This window comes from Octopus sinensis, linkage group LG12 (genome assembly GCF_006345805.1).
Source record: "Octopus sinensis linkage group LG12, ASM634580v1, whole genome shotgun sequence".
Classification (NCBI taxonomy): domain Eukaryota; kingdom Metazoa; phylum Mollusca; class Cephalopoda; order Octopoda; family Octopodidae; genus Octopus; species Octopus sinensis.
In genome coordinates this window covers 68,557,059-68,577,058 of record NC_043008.1, presented here as the reverse complement: position 1 = coordinate 68,577,058, position 20,000 = coordinate 68,557,059, and the positions used below count along the sequence as shown (strand labels likewise).

At 36.7% G+C, this 20,000-nt stretch overlaps 2 long non-coding RNA genes across 2 annotated transcripts in view; one reads left to right on the top strand and one right to left on the bottom strand.

Moving 5' to 3' along the window:
• LOC118765664 overlaps window positions 1-16,465 on the bottom strand; it is a 21,268-nt gene extending 4,803 nt beyond the window's left edge. The window contains exons 1-3 of the long non-coding RNA XR_005001532.1: window positions 16,453-16,465; window positions 7,161-7,164; window positions 120-124 (exon numbers count right to left, since the gene is read on the bottom strand). This is a non-coding gene — a long non-coding RNA (uncharacterized LOC118765664). The remainder of the gene's footprint in view (window positions 1-119; window positions 125-7,160; window positions 7,165-16,452) is intronic.
• The window catches only part of LOC118765665, a 17,403-nt gene continuing 10,608 nt past the window's right edge, over window positions 13,206-20,000 (top strand). Inside the window, exon 1 of the long non-coding RNA XR_005001533.1 lies at window positions 13,206-13,216. This is a non-coding gene — a long non-coding RNA (uncharacterized LOC118765665). The remainder of the gene's footprint in view (window positions 13,217-20,000) is intronic.

The following is a 20,000-nucleotide window of genomic DNA, read 5'->3' as shown; positions in this document are numbered from 1 at the left end:
TCATCTTCTACTCTCCACTACTACTCTCCTCAACGCAGATGTATCATAAGTTACTCCAACCTTTATCTGCCAGTCACTACATTCACCTCACAACCCTACCTGATCTCTACAGTTGTCACCTACTCTTCCTTATCACCTCTGCTTCTCATCCCTCATCATTTGTTCTTCATTCATCACATTCATCCCCTCACCCATTTCCCAACTCTAAACATCTGATGATATGAAAGGAAATGAAGAACCTCGATAGTGTCACAAAACTACCACAAAATCTGAATATAATATACTATCAGTCAAAAGAATCCAGGGAAAAAGAAAGGGAAGATATGCAGTTATTTATATGTTGAAGAACATGGAAGAGCCAATCCCAAACTTTGACATTGAGAAATATATCAATTCACAAACTAGACACCACTGCATAGTGCTCAATATCTTGTTGAAAACCAAGTAGATCTACATAGATTAGATGCAAGTATATTCATGAAACACCTGGATTTTCTGTAGCCTGAGAATGAACTTACATATTAGTATGATACTATATGAAGAGATAGTTTTAAACTCCCTCATTTACCATAAACCAGCCACAAAAGGGGAGCGGTAGAAACACTAGTTACCATAATGATAGTATGCCAGCATTGCCATAACCTGTGGGTTGAAATAATTAAAAGACTAAATACATATACATTCATACATTTACATATGTGCATATGTATGTATATGTATAAGTTTGTGTGCATATATATATATATTTGAGCATGGCCATTGCCAGTACCACCCGACTGGCCCTCGTGCCGGTGGCACATAAAACCACTCTCAGAGTGGTTGGCATTAGGAAGGGCATCCATCAGTAGAAACTCTGCCAGATCAGATTGGAGCCTGGTGCAGCCATCTGGCTCACCAGTCCTCAGTCAAATCGTCCAACCCATGCTAGAATTGAAAGTGGACGTTAAACAATGATGATGATGATTTTATATATATATATATATATATATATATATATATATATATATATATATATATAATAATATATATTATATCATCATCATCATCATCATCATTTAGCGTCCGTTTTCCATGCTAGCATGGGTTGGACGGTTCAACTGGGGTCTGGGGAGCCCGAAGGCTGCACCAGGCCAGTCAGATCTGGCGGTTTCTACGCTGGATGCCTTCCTAACACCAACCACTCCGAGAGTGTAGTGGGTGATTTTATGTGCCACCGACACAGGTGCCAGACGAGGCTGGCGAACGGCCACGCTCGGATGGTGTTTTTATGTGCCACCGACACAGGTGCCAGACGAGGCTGGCGAACGGCCACGCTCGGATGGTGTTTTTATGTGCCACCGACACAGGTGCCAGATGAGGCTGGCGGACGGCCACGATCGGATGGTGTTTGTTACATCCCAAAGCACGGAGGCCAGTCGATGCGGTACTGGCTACGGCCACGTTCGGATGATTTTCTTGTGTGCCAACGGTACTGGTACCACAAAGATACAAATTCCATTGATGTTCATCTATTTTGATTTGTTTTGATTTGATTTTCACTTGCCTCAACAGGTCTTCACAAGTGTCATAAGTAGGAAGGTATGCATAGGTGGACTGACTACGTCCCAGGTAGGGGCCACGGGTTATGGCCTGACTAGTCTTGCGGGTCTTCGGTTGGTGTTTTTATGTGCCACCGACACAGGTGCCAGATGAGGCTGGCGAACGGCCACGATCGGATGGTGTTTGTTATGTGCCCACGTCACAGAGGCCAGTCGATGCGGTACTGGCTACGGCCACGTTCGGATGATTTTCTTGTGTGCCAACGGTACTGGTACCACAAAGATACAAATTCCATTGATGTTCATCTATTTTGATTTGGTTTGATTTGATTTGATTTGATTTTCACTTGCCTCAAACAGGTATACACAAGGTCACACACTTGCCTCAACAGGTCTTCACAAGTGTCATAAGTCCGGTGTCACACACTTGCCTCAACAGGTCTTCACAAGTGTCATAAGTAGGAAGGTATGCATAGGTGGACTGACTACGTCGCCGGGTCTTCGGATGGTGTTTTTATGTGCCACCGACACAGGTGCCAGATGAGGCTGGCGAACGGCCACGATCGGATGGTGTTTGTTATGTGCCCACGTCACAGAGGCCAGTCGATGCGGTACTGGCTACGGCCACGTTCGGATGGTTTTTTGTGTGCACCGGTACTGGAAACACAAAGATACAAATTCCATTGATGTTCATCTATTTTGATTTGGATTGATTTGATTTTCACTTGCCTCAACAGATACATATATATGAGTAAGCGGACAAACGAAAGAAGGGCACTCAACTAATTTATTGGGAGTTACATGTATGTATCAAAGCAGTTTGATTCAAAATCGTTGGTACTCTTGAGTTTCAAGTGCAATGCTAGTCATCAGCCATTTTGAATTTCCTGTCTTCCACATGGTCAATTTCCAGTTTGCCATGAAGTATTTTCAAACTATCTGTTACCCATATACCAACATCAAACCATGACCTTCCTTGACCAATCACAGCCCACCTTATGGTAATAACAATCAACTTCTGCCATTCAAATTCAGAATGGCTGACGACTAGCATTGCACTTGAAACTCAAGAGTACCAACAAATTTGAATCAAACTGTTTTGATCCATACATATACATATGTATGGATCAAATATATATAAGTAATACATTTGTATTGCAATATTATTTTTCATTGAGAACTTTTCCACTGTTCTCGTTCTGTTAATAGCTAGGCATTCGGGCAAGTATACTGGCATTGATGTGGCAACATTTGAAATATTGTCTTGGTAAATGCAGCTGATGAAGACTGATCAAATTTACGTTGTCAAACGTATTTGAAGAGTCAGAAACTGTCCCTGCATTATCCAATTCTGGGTTGTCCATTTATCAAATGTTCTTCCTAGAAGTAAGACAAATTTTTCATGTTTGTTGCACACACACGTCTTTGCTGGTATATACGCAGTGAAGCTTTACACTAGCGTCGTATTTGAATCGTTTGCTATTTTCCAGTAAATATTGGTGCCTTGTGGTACCACTCATCTGTTTTTATATGTATCTGTATATATATATGAGCAAAACGCCCGCCGTCCAGTGGACGGTGCTGAGTTGTCAAACATTTAAACCAAATTTTCTCTAAACAACTTGTCCGACAGTCCCATAGGCCTCCCCTTTGAGAAACACCGATTTAACCTAAATTTGAGACACCAGCAAAAGAAGAAATAAAGATAGGCTTCTTTTCTATTCCAAAGAAAAATGATTTTATTCACACAAATATGCAACCGAAGAGTTTAAAGTAGCAGTAATGATAAGGCTGTTGACTGGGAGAACACAAACATGGTTTAAACAGTAAGCTTGGCAGGAAAGAAACATGCCTTTAAGCAGTACAAAAACAACAAAAAATGGAAGGTGCAGTTATGTACAGATTGATGGAAGAAAAGAAGGAGAAAAACGATGCATGCAAATGGGTTAGCTGGAGGTATATTTAGATGGAAAAGCATGATAAATTTATGAGAACGTACCTGGGACAATAATAAGTTTATCCTATAAAACATGTAGGAAATCAACTTGAAGTGATTTTTGGTGAAAAGCAACAACCTAGGGAACTAAGTAACTAATTTTAAGCTAACTTACTTTACGGGATGTTCAAGGGCATGGAAAAGCTAGTGGAGCGCAGCCTTGTAAACCACATTCTTGATGTACTTGCGCGTAAAAATGCACGTTCCCACGGCTTTATCGATCGCATTCTCACCTGGAATCGATTTTTGTAATTTTTTCAAGACTTATACACGCCCTGATACCGTCGGTATCTACATATCAAATTTGAGCGCAATCGGGTGGAGGATGCCCGAGATCCTAGAAGACACACACACACACACACAGAACAGATTTTATATATATATACACACACACACACACACACACACACCACACACACACACACACACACACACACATATATATATATATATATACATATTTCATAAGCTTAAAGCTTATAAGCGATCACCGTGCAATGACTAAAGAAAATAATCTAATATTGGGGCATATAAGCTCTTAACAGAAAAAAGTGGGTGTCCTGTATGCATGGGACTTGAATCCAGTGCTCTTTGTTTTCATGACAAGCTTATACACCCCCAATATTAGACTATTTTCTGTAGTTATTGCATGGTGATCGCTTATAAGCTTTAAGCTTATGAAATATTATTATTTACAGAATTTTAAAAATTGACACTGCTTACCAGAAGCCATCACAAATGTGTGTGGTGTGTGTGTGTGTGTGCGTGTGTGTGTGTGTGTGTGTAAAACTGTGTTAAATTTCAAATTGAGACATAAATAATGTGTGTGTGTGTGTGTATTTACATGTAGTAGGGTGTTTAACTGCTTTTAACTAAACAAAGTTTAAAACCAAACAGTGTACCATTTCTGCCTTTCATCTTAACAGTGATCAATAAAATAAAATATATGAATGTCACTATTAATTGTTTTTATAATCTAATATATAAATGTTGTGGCTAAAAGTACTGACATTGTGACCAAACACAATGAGGATATGTCACAAGGACAGCTGTGCACTTATATCATTTAAGTGCATTGGACGTATTTTGTCTTAATTTGCATACGTGCATTGTTATTTCTGCATTGTTTGATGCTGAAGGTGCAGTATTGGTTGCGAGCTTTCAACTGGCCTATTGATTCCTTCTTTGATCGTGTCTTTATGTGTAATTCTGTCTGTGAATATATTACTTTATTCGTGTGTGGGGGGGAGGGGTAGAAGTGGATGTCTGTGTGTCTTCTTACGTGTGTCTGACTGTCTGGCTGTCTGGCTGTCTGGCTGTCTGGCTGTCTGGCTGCCTCTTTGTTTCTGTATGTCTTCATGTGATTGTGTCTGTGTGCATCAGTATGTGTGTGTGTGTATGTGTGTGTTGTATATGTCTATGAATATCTAGTTTGACATTAATGATGGCGATGGTGGCAGCGGTGTTGGTGGTGGTGTTGGTGGTGTGGTGGTGGTGGTGGTGGTGGTGGTGGTGGTGGTGGTGGTGGTGGTGATGTTGATGGGACTGTGAAAAGGCTGGTGGAGATAATAGTAGCAGTAATGATATCATTGACAGAGGTGATGGTGTTCATGACAATGGTTATGATAGATGTGAAGTTGTTTTGGTGGTAACAGTGGTGGTAGTGGTGGTGGTAGTAGTGATGGTGGTGGTGGTGGTGGTGGTAATGGTAGTTGTGGTGTTGATCGTGGTGGTAGTGGTGTTGTTGTTGTGGTTGGTGGTGGTGGTAGTAGTGATGGTGGTGGTGGTGGTGGTGGTGGTGGTGGTGGTAGTGGTGTTGGTGGTAATTGTGAAGATGGTGGTGCTGCTATTATCATAGTACTAACAGTGGTTGTGATGGTATGGTAGCAATGAATAGTGGTATTTAAAGAAGTATACTCTTTTACTTGTTTCAGTCATTTGACTGTGGCCATGCTGGAGCACTGCCTTTAGTCGAGCAAATTGACCCCAGGACTTATTCTTTGTAAGCCTAGTACTTATTCTATCGGTCTCTTTTGCCGAACCGCTAGGTTATGAGGATGTAAGCACACCAGCATCAGTTGTCAAGTGATGTTGGGTGGGGGGGACAAATACAAACACATAAACACACACACACACATACATATATATATATACATATATACGACAGGCTTCTTTCAGTTTCCGTCTACCAAATCCACTCACAAGGCTTTGGTCGGCCTGAGGCTATAGTAGAAGACACTTGCCCAAGGTGCCACGCAGTGGGAATGAACTCAGAACCATGTGGTTGGTAAGCAAGCTAATTAACACACAGCCACTCCTGCACCTAGGTATGTTAATGAGGTTGGTGTTGGTGTTGTTGTCGGTGGTGCTGTTGCTGCTGTTGCTGCTGTTGTTGTTAAGCAAGAAGACGGGTAAGGGTGATTAGGTGATTGTCTAGGGCTTAGGGGCGGGAGACCCCAGACCTTGGGAAAAAAAACTTTGGTCGCCTTGTTGTAGTCGAGGGCTCTTCATTGACACCCAACACCACTGGGAGATGGCCCTCGAAGTCGCTGGAAATGGAGATCTCCAGGTCCAAATTCTTGAACGGCTGCTGCTGCTGCTGCTGGTTTCATCATCGTCATCATGGTGGTGGCAGTGATCATTGTGGGTCTTTATATATATATAAAGGAAATAAATTTCAAGGATGTACCTGTCTCCAAATTTTCTATTATTATAATTATTACTAATATATATATCTAGATAAATATAGATATATACATATGCATATATATGTATATATATATATATATATATATATATATATATATATATATATATAATTTCAACAATTGAGGGTAAAATTAATTAGTTATTAATCAATTTCACCAAGTATTCAGTATGTAAAAGGACCATTTAAGGCGAATTCAAAATATTACATTATATAAAAGGGCTTAGTAAAGAAAATTACTTTGCCACATACTGAACTCATTAGAAATAGCAGCCAAAAAAAGTTTTTTTAGCTATTTCTAATACTTAAAGAAAATTTCTCTCAGATAGTGTTTACTCAGAATAACCCACGAAGGTATGAGGGTAAAAAACATTAAAAAATCACAAGTGCAAAGATTATTTGAGAACGTTACGTTTCTAGATCAGCCAAATAAAATTCGACATTTCTTTCATCAGCCCAAAATTTCTTAATTTGGATTTGGAAACACTGAAAGTAGGAACATACCCTTTTGGCGACTTAACACCTCAGATGACCCGTTCATATATATATATGCTGAGAGTTCCATGCATTGGCACTTAACACATTATTTTTCCTGTTTGCATCACCATACCTGTAAAAAAATAAATAAATACTCTTTTACTTGTTTCAGTCATTTTGACTGTGGCCATGCTGGAGCACGGGCTTTAGTCGAGCAAATCGACCCCAGGACTTATTCTTTGTAAGCCTAGTACTTATTCTATTGGTCTGTTTTGCCGAACTGCTAAGTTACGGGGACGTAAACACACCAGCATCAGTTGTCAAGCAATGTTGGGGGGACAAACATGGACACACAAGCATATACACATGCATACAGATATATATATATATATACATATATATGACGGGCTTCTTTCAGTTTCCGTCTACCAAATCCACTCACAAGGCTTTGGTCAGCCCGAGGCTATAGTAGAAGACACTTGCCCAAGGTGCAATGCTGTGGGACTGAACCCGGAACCATGTGGTTGGTAAGCAAGCTACTTACCACACAGTCACTCCTAAACCTATATATCATTTAAATTTGGTTATGGGAAACATTCTGAATATGCAAATAAAGCTCCTATTCCATTGTGCCAGCCACCATCTAATGCCGTTGACTAGTGAAACAGTTTTTGGGGTTTTCATCAAGTTGTAGCGATATAATGTAGGATAAATATAATAATAATAACAATAATCCTTGGATAGAATTTATAATCATTTATAAACCATTAAGACCTACAACCACCCAACTATTTTTATTGACTGCAGATAATAATAACAATAATAATATCTATATGAATATTCACTTCTGAATATTTACTTCTTATTAGTATACTTACACTGAAACTGTTCTGATTTTGACACAAAACAATTCACAGCACTGACAGACTTCAATGTGACAAGTTGAAATCTTTTCACTTGATAAAACTTGCTGATGAAGGTTAAGACTTTTCGCCAGAACTAAAAACCATGGTTCAAGTGTATCCAAATACCAGAATATATAGCATTGAGCTGTATTAGTATGTTAAAATGCTTTAACCCATTTGCCCAACTACTGTTGTTTTTCTGTTGAATTTTTCAGTGTTATTAGTGGTTTAACTTAAGGTTTTAACTCCTCTTTCTAGCAAGCAGGCTCTTTGTGTGCCCTTATGATAAATATATATACATATATATATATATATATATATATACATATATATATTATATATATATATATATATATATATCTTGTCCATGTTGTATTTTTCTACATACCTTAACATATATTCCAGGCGCCACGTACCCTCTTAACATTAATGTGAGCACATATTCTTAATAACTGGTACGACTCTTTGTTTGTCTTTCTCTCTCTCTCACTTTTACTTGATCTGTCCCCTTCTCTCTCTACTCATCCTCTTTTTCTCTTCTCTTTCCTCTGATTCTTTGGTCTAATCTTCCACTACCCTCCTATTTCTTTGTCTCGCTCTGCACTCACAGGTCGCTCTTCGACACCCATCCCTTCTCCTCTCTGATTCCTTCTTTCTCTCTCTTCTCGCTCTTTGTCGCGTTTGTCCCTCCTCTCTCTCTCTCCTCTCTCTCTCTCTCTTCCGTTGCTTCTCTTTCTTTTCTTTTCTCTCTTCTCTGTCACGTGACTGCTGGCCGAAATCTGCCTTTCAGCTTCTGACCAGCGTCGTGTTAACATCGTTGTTTTTCGTCCGCCGCTATAGGCATCGCCGATAAGTCTCCTTTCCTTGCGCCAGAGAAAAAATTTGTTTGCTTGTTATCAGTCGTAAGACACTTGTTGTTGTTGTCACCGTTAATGCTTCTGTATTTCATGTTTCTGTATTCCATTATTTTTTTGTTTTTTTATATTCGTCCCTTTTGCTGTCCTGGTGTCCGTATGCATTCGATCCTTCTTCCAGGAAATCTACGCTCCCAGCTTAGTTTTTCTAATGCTCGTTGCTTAGTTTTTCTTGGAGGGCTGGCCGTGATCTAGTAATCTCAAGATTAATCAGCCGAAATTACTACGATGATCCGGTTCTTGATTGAAGACTGAGGGTTTCGAATGTCCTGTCCGTGTTTATTGTATCGTCTTCTAAGAGTTATACGTTCTTGTCCATGTTGTATTTTTCTACATACCTTAATATATATATATATATATATATATATATATATATCAAAACAAAGCATATCGACTTCATTTAATGTCTGTATTCCATGTCAGGATAGGTTGGATGATTTGACAGGATCCAATAAGATGGAGGGCTGCATTGAGCTCTAATATCAGCTTTGGCATTGTTTCAATGGCTGGATAACCTTCCTGATGCCAACTAGTTTACAGTGTCTGTTGGGTACTTTTCTCATGACACTGGCACCAGTGAGATCATCAAGTAACTTTGCAAGACAATGCCTCTTGACAGAGTAATGATACATTATTAAGGTAAGTGGCTTGGTGTCAGGTGTTGAGAAGTGTGATAGCAGAACAGTTGTCATACTCAAGTGGAGATACATTGCTACATCAGCTAGAAAGGGAGAAAGAATGGTGGAGCTGACATGTTAGGGTATATCTTCAATGTACAGGAAGGTGGATAAAGAGAGAATAAAGACAGACAATCAATGAAGGCAAGGTGGGTAGAATCAAGGGTGTATGAAAGGAGAGTGGCAGAGAAGTAGATAGAAATGCAGAGAATGATGAACATGGTTAGAGTATATGTGTATATATAATCTCCCTCATATATATATATATATATATATAATATATATATATATAGATAGATAGGTATAGATATATACTTACATACACATATATACATATATGTATATATAGGCGTGTATGTATGTATTTATGTGTGTATGTGTGTTTGTGTCTGTGTGTTTGTGTGTCTGTGTGTCTGTATGTATTGTAGAATTATCATCATCATTTCTCGTCTACTTTTCTCAAACCAAATTAGTTGACATCAATAAAATGTACGAATCAGAAATGTGAAAATATTGACATGAAATCATTAAAAAGGAACATCGCAAGATTATGTCTGACGTTAAATATATTTCAGTCAAAAGAAACACAAATAATCTTATTTTTATGAGGATTCTGAAAAATCAGCAGCATTGGTGACTGGTTGGTTGTAGGAAGGGACAGGATATTTTGATTGTTTTGGGTTTTGTTGCTTTTTTTATTATTTCAATTGCTTTAACTCTTAGTTTTTGAGGGCCACATGACAATTAATTAGAAACAAAGCATCAAATGAAGGGATGGCTGGCTGGTTGGTTGGTTGGTTGGTTGGTTGGTTGGCTGCTTGCTTGCTTGCTTACTTGGTAGCCTTGTTTCTTTATTGCCCACAAGGGGCTAAACATAGAGGGGGACAAACAAGGACAGACAAAGGAATTAAGTGGATTACATCAACCCCAATACGAAACTGGTACTTAATTTATCGACCTCGAAAGGATGAAAGGCAAATTCGACCTCAGCAGAATTTGAACTCAGAACATAAAGACAGACGAAATACCACTAAACATTTCACCCGGCTTGCTAATGTTTCTGCCACCTCGCCGCCTTATAGCTTTGTTGGTAGTCATCATCAAATATTTATTGATTAATTTCAATATGAAAAGAATGGTTAATAGAGGTTAAAGATTTTAACATATTCACAACAAAGTTTGTATTTTATTTCCCCAAATTATGGTTTGTTGTAGAGTTTTATTTTTGCTATAAAAAGCAAAAATAATAAAAATGAATTATTACTATTACTATTATTGTTATTGTATTTCAAATTCTACCAAGGTCGGCTTTGCCTTTCATCCTTCTGAGGGTCAATAAATTAAGTACCAGTGAAACATCAGGGTTGAGGTAATTGACTTATCCCCTCCCCTAAAATGGCTGCCGTTGTGGCAAAATTTGAAACCATTATTATTTTTTTTTATTGTTGTTATTGTTGGTATTATTATTATTATTATTATTATTATTATTATTATTATTATTATTATTATTATTATCATCATCATTATTATTATTATTATTTTCATTTTTATTTTTATTGTTGTTGTTGTTGTTGGTATTATCATTATTATTATTATTATCATTATTGAGTGAGAGAGCAGTGCATGCCATCAAAGTGACACTGGGGTAAAATATACAAAGCCCAATATACCCATCATGACTACCCGTCTGATAAAGGTACACCAGGTACATGCATCACAACCATATGTGCGCGACATGGTGATCTCATATCATGATAAACAGCACATGACCTTGAAGGTGGGGCCCAGTTAGAATTTTCTTCAGGTTGAGTAGCCCATCCCGCTCAAAAGGTCCCTGAATAAGGGTTGTTTAAGGATGTTGAAAGAACCACCCATGTTTCCAGAGGTGAATTATTCAAACCCCCAACAATCCCTCTCAACACATGGCTATGATGCTCCCCCACTACTTCTGCTCGTGATCAGAGATGCACATAACGTCAGCCACTAAGGGACATGCTCAACTGGTTAAGGTCAAACAACTGACAAGCAAATCTGTGGTATTGAGCAGAATATTTGCTGTAGCCCATCTTTTATACCAGACAAAACAATGTACATGATAACACTTCCAATCAGTTAAGATCAGAAGCCATGAGAGCCACTGCCTGGTACTGCATCAGGGCATTTATCATTATTATTATTATTATTATTATTATTATTATTATTATTAATTATTATTATTATTATTATTATTATTATTATTATTATTATTATTATTATTATTATTATTATTATTATTATTATTATTATTATAATTTTTATTATGCATTAGGGAGTTCTGGGATTGTGTGGAGCTGTTGTGTGTAAGATTAATTCAGCTGTCTACCGATTGTATAGTGAAGATCAATTTGCCACCTTCCCTTAGCAGAGAAGGAAGGCAGGTCTTTCTCTGCTTAGTGGCTGTCACAAAAGAGGCTGTGTGATAGATTTTTCTGAAAGGTTTGAAAACAGGCACTTTCCTATCTGACCAAGCCCTCATCAATTTCTTCAAATATCATTTGAAGAGAAAAATGAGGGCAGAGAGGAAGATGTCTTCCAGTGTGTTTATCAAACGGTGGTCGACAGTAGCAAGACTGGTGAGGCTGAATGGATCTATTCTGAATATGCTTTTCTAAGCAGGAGGAAAGAAACTGGATGCCTTGGGGATGGCTGAGTAATCTAGGACTTTTGTGTGGGGGTTTACCCCAGATTGCCCTAAGTGGACTGCCCTGCTATTGGGGATTCTATTTATTATTTATTATTTATTTCTCTAATTTCTGTTATATATCCACTGTTATATGCTTAAATGTGGTAGTATTTCCCTTTGATCAATATAAACCCCACCAGTTGTTTGTTTGCACTTTTGCTTTTGTATTTTTGTTTTTATTTTGCTTCCTTCAATATTGTGCTCCATATCTTGGGCCCTTGTGGCCAATAAAAGAAATCATTATCATTATTATTGTTGTTGTTGTTGTTATTATTATCATTATTATTATTATTATTATTATTATTATTATTATTATTATTATTATTATTATTATTATTATTATTGAGTGAGAGAGCAGAGCATGCCATCAAAGTGACACTGGGGTAAAATATATGAAGCCCAGTATACCCATCATGACTACCCGTCTGATAAGGGTACACTAGGCACATGCAGCACAACCATATGTGTGCGACATGGTGATCTTATATCAAGATAAACAGCGCATGACCTTGAAGGTGGGGCCCAGTTAGAATTTTCTTCTGGTCAAGTAACCCATCCCATTCAAAAGGTCCCTGAATAAGGGTTGTTTAAGGATGTTGAACAAAACACCCAAGTTTCTAGAGGTGAATTATTCAAATCCCAAAGAATCCCTCTCAACACATGCCTATGATGCTCCCTACTACCTCTGCTCGTGACCAGAGATGCACATATCATCACCCACTAAGGGACATGTTCAACTGGTTAAGGTCAAACAACTGACAAGCAAATCTGTGGTATTGAGCAGAATATTTGATGTAGCCCATCTTTTATACCAAGACAAAACAATGTACATGATAACACTTACAATCAGTTAAGATCAGAAGCCACGAGAGCCACTGCCTGGTACTGCATCAGGACATAAGATCAGAAGCCACGAGAGTCATCATCATCATCATTATTATTATTATTATATTATTATTATTATTATTATTATTATTATTATTATCATCATCATCATCATTATTATTACCTATTTATTTCATTGATGTCATAAAGAAGCCACGAGAGTCATTATTATTATTATTATCATCATCATCATCATCATCATCATCATCATCATCATTATTATTATGTATTTATTTCATTGAAGTCATAAAGATCTGAAAATTCCTATTATAGGTTGAATATAAAACAGAATTGAAACTTCATTTAAAAAAATAGAAAATAAATAAAACGTCATCATCATCATCATCATCATCATGATTTAAAATTTTAGCAGAAAGCCCATCAAGTTTAAGGGAGTGAATAGTTGATTACATTGATCCCCAGTGCTCAACTGGTACATATAAAAGGTAAACTCAACTTCAGCAGCATTTGTACTCAGAAAGTAAAGCTGAAAGAAATACTGGTGAGCTGTTTGTCCAGCATGTTAGCGATTCTGTCGGTTTGTAACAATAATAATTAAAATTACTTTAAAATTTTGATACAGGGACAGCAATTTTGGGTGAGGTGTAAGTCAAGTACATCGACTCAACTGGTACTTATTTTATTAACCCTGAAAGAATAAAAAGCAAAGCTGACCTTGGTGGAATTTGAACTCAGAGCATAAAGACATTAAAAGCTGCTAAGCACTTTGCCTGGTATGCTAACAACTCTGCCAGCTTGCCACCTTAGTCATAATAATAATATTTTGGCACAAGACCAGCAGCTTTGGGGTAGGGGTTAGTAGATTACATCGACCCCTGTACTTGACTGGTACTTATTTTATTGACCCCGAAAGGATGAAAGGATGAACGGCAACGTCAACCTCAGAGGAATTTGAACTCAGAATGTAGTCACAGACGAAAAGCCACTAAGCATTTTGCCCAGCACAACCTTAACCATAATAATAATATAAGTTTCAAATTTTGGCACAAGGCCAGCACTTTTGAGAGAGGGGTAAGTTGATAACATTGACCCCCAGCACTCAACTGGTACTTATTTTAATGACCCTGAAAGGATGAAAAGCAAAGTTGACTTCAGCAGAATTTGAACTCAGAATGCAAAGATAGACAAAATGTTACTAAACATATTGCCCTGTGTGCTAATGGTCTGGCCAGCTTGCCACCTAAACATTATAATTGATAGTAGTAATATTCATTTCAAATGTTGGCACAAGGCCAGCAATTTCAGGGAAGAGGATAAAGCCAATAACATTGACCCAACACTCAACTGATACTTTATTTCATTGATCCCAAAAGGATGAAATGCAAAGTCGACCTTGGTGGAATTTGAACTCGGAATGCAAAAAATGGACAAAATGTCACTGACCATTTTTCCCAGTGTGCTAACGATTCTACTGCTTTACCCACAGTAATAATATTGATTTCAAATTTTGGCACAAGGCAAGTAATTTGGTGGCGGAAGGGGTAAGCCAATTACATCAATCCTAGTACTCTACTAGTACTCTACTAGTACTTCTTTTGTTGACCCTTGAGAGGATAAGAGGCAAAGTTGACCTCAGCAGAATTTGAACTCAGAACATAAAGACAAACAAAATGCTGCAAAGCATTTTGCCTGGCATGCAAACGATTCTACAAGGCCACCACCTTATACCATAATAATAATATTAACAATTCTTTCTAATTTTGGTGCTAGGCTAGCAATTTTCAAGGAAAGGGGACAAGTCAACTCTAATACATGACCAGTACTTTATACCATCCCCTAAAATATGAAAACTAAAGTTGACTTTAGCAGGATTCAAAGTTTTAGCACAAGGCCAGCAATTTTAGGGGAAGATTAATTAGCAGTAAGAATACACATGATGTAGACATTTCCAAATATCCAAAAAGCTCTCTAGAAATAGAAGATAGCTTTCACTAGCCAGGTAACTTCATCAGCAGGAGAAGCCAGGAGAGGCTAAGTCAATAACATCAACCCCAGCACTTAACTGGAACTTATTTTAATGACCCTGGAAGGATGAAAAGCAAAGTTGACCTTGGTGGAGTTTGAACTCAGAATGCAAAGATGAATGAAATGTCACTAAGCATTTTGCATTGTGTGCTAATGATCTGGCCAGCTTGCCTCATTAACATTATGATTGATAGTAGTAATCTGAAGGCATGATAACTGGAGTCAGAACCAGATGGAAAAAGATTCAGTGAGCTTTTTATCTTAGCTGGTAATGAAAAACTTCTTTTTCAAAGTGAAGGGCTGATTTTATGTATCTTGTTTATGAAGTGTAATGATGCATGGTGTTGAAACCATGGTACTGAACATGCAGTAACTGCGAAGGTTGGAAAAATAAGAAAAGAATGCTCCCCTAGATGTGTAATGTTGGTTTCAAATTTCGGCTCAAGGCCATCAATTCCGAGAGGAAGTCGATTACATCAACCCCAGTATTCAACTGGTACCTATTTTATCAACCCTGAAAGGATGAAAAGCAAAGTTAACCCTAGTGGAATTTGAACTCAGAACGTGAAGATGGATGAAATTCCGCTGAGTATTTTTCCCAGTGTGCTAATGATACTTATTTTTTTATTGCCCACAAGGAGTTAAACATAGAGGAAACAAACAAGGACAGACAAAGGGATTAAGTCAATTACATCGACCCCAGTGTGTAACTGGTACTTAATTTATTGACCCCCAAAAGGATGAAAGGCAAAGTCGACCTCAGTGGAATTTGAACTCAGAACGTAACGGCAGATGAAATACCTATTTCTTTACTACCCACAAGGGGCTAAACACAGAGAGAACAAACAAGGACAGACAACCGGATTAAGTCGATTATATTGACCTCAGTGTGTAACTGGTACTTATTTAATCGACCCCGAAAAGATGAAAGCAAAGTCGACCTCGGTGGAATTTGAACTCGGAACATAACAGCAGATGAAATACTGCAAAGCATTTCACCCGCCATGCTAACGTTTCTGCCAGCTCGCTGCCTTACCACTGGATGTGTAATGTTGGTGTACATAAAGGACAAAGCAAAGATAAGTTGAGAGAAAAGGCAGATGTAAGAGAAATCTGATGCAGCATGTGAGGGAGAAGTGTGAACTGGTACAAACATACATGTGATGCATATGAAAGAATGACAGAACAAGGTGGTCCAGGTATTATAAACTTGCAGAAGACAGAGCAAGGAAGACATGGGGCAAAGTGGCAAACGCAAATCTCAACAATGTGAATCACAGGAAAATGTTGGGAAACTGTCTTGAACCAGTGGCAAGAACGCTTTAGTGAAGAAGACACATCCAACCTATGGAAGCATAGAGAAAGGGCACAAATTATGATAATGATGATGATGACAATGATTATGACAACGTGATAACGATATATATATATATATATATATATATATATATATATATATAGTCACACACACTCACTCTCTCTCTCTCTCTCTATCTCTCTCTCTCTCTCTCTCTCTCTCTCTCTCTCTATCAATCTATCTCCTTTCTAATGATTCTTTGTACAAACTTGCAGATATGAAATATAACTTCACTGTTGACGAACTAAATGAAAATATGATCGAATGCAAAAAGAAAAACCCCAACACAAAAGAAGAAACCATAAAACCAATATTTAAATGAATGAGAGAATAATAGTTTCATTCATTGGAGAAGTGAAGTGGATCTCTAATTAGTAACAGTTTAGTGTTGATTGAACTATTGTGTTATATAGTGAGGACACAGAAAATATATATATATGCTTATATGTATATATACATATATGTATATAATTATATTTGTACATATGCATGTGTGTGTGCATATATATATATATGTATATATATTATATATATAATATATATATATATATATATATATATATATATATGCATATAAACACGTAAATATATACATATATGTGAACATATAAATGTATGTTGGAAAGCATGAATACGTATATATATATATATATATATATATATATATATATATATACATATACATATGTATGCATATATATGTATATGTATATGTGTGTATGTGTGTGTGTGTGTATTTATATATATACATGTATAGATACATATATACATATTATAAATATGTATATAATTTTATATATATGTTTTACATGTATATATCTACATATATATATATATATATATATATATATATATATATATATATATATATATATATATATATATATATATATATATACAGAAACACACACATACACACACACACACATACAAACGTATACATACATTTAGAAAGAGGGAGGTACAGATATATTTACATATTTGTATAGACAAACAGACAGACAGCTAAGCAGACAGATAGATGGGCAGACAAATAGACAGACAGACAAGCAAGCAGACAGACAGACAGACAGAGAAATACACATTTTCTCATACCTACTAAAATATACACTTTCATATATAGACACATGCATGCCAATATACATCTACCTGCATATAGATACAGAATCAAGAATGCATACAGCCACACAAATATACTTAAAACTATACATGCAAATCAATACATACATACATCCATATATATGTGTGCTTGAGTGTGTGTGTATGTATGTATATATGTGTGCATATACATATATGTATATATATGTATATATATGTGTGTATATTTATATAAATATATATATTTATATATATATGCATATATATATATATATATATATATATACATATACATACATATATATATATGTGTGTGTGTGTGTGTGTGTATAATACACACACATACTCATACGGGTAGGCATATACACATATATGTGCATGTGGTACGTGCACATCTATATTTTGATGTGTGCATATGTGTGTATGTGTGTTTGTGTGTATGTGTGTGCATATGTATGCAAGGTGTGATGGGTAAATTGTTGCCATTTTATATTTTAATTTCGCACATGTGCATTGTTTCTTTTTGATTTCATCAACTAAACAGTATAGTAGGGTCAGTTGGGCAGCGTCTGTGAGAAAAACAGCACCATGATGCCATTCATGCTACCAGAAATTTGAAGACAACATGCTGTACTGCTTGGCATTTGTGCCAGAAGCTCCAAAATAAACATTTCAGAATGTTTGGGTGTCAATCTGAGGTCAGTGCAATCTGAGGACATGAAGCGAGAGTGATAAAAATCAAACATCCAGTCAACATCATGGCGTTTGGAGTGATCAGTAGTGATGGCGATATTATGCCTCCATTCATCTTCTCACACAGCCTCATGCTCAACATGGAGGCCTACATCAAGTGCCTGGAGGAGGTAATGCTGCCCTGGATCAAGAGGGTGGCTGCTGGAAGACCCTATGTCTAGCAACAGGACTCTGCACCATGCTATACAAATGGGAGAACCCAGTCATGGCTGTCAGACAATTTCTGTGACCACATCACCCCTAACATCTGGCCACCTAACTCTCCAAACTGCAACCCCCTCCATTATTATGCGTGGAGCACAGTTGAGTGAGAGACCAACAAAACTCCGTGTAACACCAAAGATGAACTGAGCGCAAGGATTATGGCAGTATTCACCAACTTAAACAAGGAGACCATCCAGAAGAGTTGCAGGAGATTCCATAGTCATCTGGTGGCCATGGCTGGGGGCAATGGCAATTTTATTGAATAAATTTACTCTTCAATATTTCAAGATATTTTTATATAATTTTAGTAAATATATCTATTAAAATGGGATGTCAGTGTTATTTTCATTTTTGCATAATTTAGACAACAGTTTATTCACTGCATCTTGTATGTATGTATATATATATACACATGTATATATATATATATATACACATGTATATATATATATATATATCATCATCATCATCATCATCATCATCTTCATCATCATCATCATCATTTAACATCCATTTGTTTTCCAAGCTGGCATGAGTAGAATGTTATATATATATATGTCTATATATATATATATATATATAATATATATACATACATATAGTTCAAATGTACAGAAAACAAAATAGAGTCACAGGTGGGGAAACAACAAGCAGGTGTACTAGCTTGATACTCAGAAAAAAATGGAAAAGTGTATGATGTTTCAAGCCTCAAACTGACAGTTAGACATATACTTACAAAACCAAGTGCTCCAATTATTATTGGTATAAATGTAAATTTGTAATCTGGATATAGAAGCAGGAGATTTCGAAGCAGTTATCTTCTTTCTGAGATGTAATATTTATCACCACCTATATACAGCATTCCTCTCTAATAGAGATTTTCTTAAGAAGCTAGTTTATCTTCTTTCTTTGATTTTCAAAGTGATATTCACATCAGCAGGACAGCTGACCTTTATGGCTGTACATACTTTTTCTTGTCTCTCTCAAGCAACAAAATCTATCTTGACAGATGTTTTGATGGGAATGTTCCACCAGTATTCCTTGTGTTAGTATTTAGGTACGTATTCAATAATGGTGGAATTCTCTATATTTATTTCAGAACAGTCTTTTTTTCTGGATGGCATTGTATATTGTTTTCACAACAGCATCATGTCACATAGGAAGGTAGTATCTTGATGACATTTTTGGGCAGTTGCTAATCACAGGTGTGATGTCTTCCACAGAAATACAACATAATCTACATTTTCAGTTGTATCTTGGAACTCCAAGAGCTTCACTGTCTCTTTTCTTGATTAGGTATTCTTGATTAGGTATTTCCAGGTGTGCTAGGCGTGTACTGTGCACCCATCAAAAGTGGCAAATTCATTATAATTATTAACCTTACTCATTAATTTAACCACAAATCATAATGGAAAACTTTTGTTATATCCCTGCTTGAAATTTTAGTGACAGGTTGTCCTGAAATAGCACTGCACAACTCACAGTACATTGTATCATAATATGGTACCAGGCATATTCTAGGATAATGGCAGAATGAGAAAAAATTAATGGCAAAGGGTGTGCGACAGATTTAGCATAATCACATGTTTGATTTTGTAGCAAGAAGTTGTACATTTGAATTAATTTTAAATTCCTAAACTTAAACTAATTTTTTTACAATAATTTTTTTCTTACAATATCATCATATAACTTTGGCCTTAATTTGTTTTCATAATTAATGATAGTGGTTCATTGTACAATGAGGTTATCGAACATTTTACATCTCAAAGAAGAAGAATAGA